The sequence below is a fragment of the Diospyros lotus genome, chromosome 11 (genome assembly GCF_014633365.1).
Source record: "Diospyros lotus cultivar Yz01 chromosome 11, ASM1463336v1, whole genome shotgun sequence".
Classification (NCBI taxonomy): Eukaryota; Viridiplantae; Streptophyta; class Magnoliopsida; order Ericales; family Ebenaceae; genus Diospyros; species Diospyros lotus.
Window position 1 is genome coordinate 855,678 of NC_068348.1, and position 619 is coordinate 856,296.

Sequence of the window (619 nt, forward strand, 5' to 3'; positions counted from 1 at the left end):
GCAAGTGTGCTGGGTGAGGTCGCGGGTTCAAGCCCCCTGGGTGTGCACGCGCACTGGAGGATTTTGGCTGATTTTTCAGCCAAAACCCTTGCTAAAACGGCGTCGTTTTGGGAAAGGCGATGACAACCATGCGCGGCTGCTAGGCGCGCCACGTGGCGCACTGTGGGCCGCCCATTTGAAGCCTCCGTTTTGCTTCAATTTAAAGGCCAATTTCGGCCTAATTCGAACGAGCAAACAGAGAGGAATTAAAGGGAAGAAGAAAGCAGCGTGCAAGGCCATTTTTTGGGGAGAAATCTGAGATTAAATGAAGTTTAATCGTGGTTTAATTATTCCGATGAGTAAATAAATATGTAATAAATATTCTGTACGGTTAGAATTTTGTTTTGGGTCCAATTTTATTATTTATTTTTAAGTATATATTATTATATTAAAACGTGTATTAATTTGGTGGTGTTCAAGCGTGGGAACGCTATAATTAGCTTAAACGAGGCAAGCTTCCTTTACCCTTTGCAATCTCCTTTCATTTTATGAACTCTTGTCTTCCCTTAACTCGTTTCGGTATCGCGTATTAATTATATATATAAATTGAGGATGTTATTGGCGTTATTTAATTTAAAAT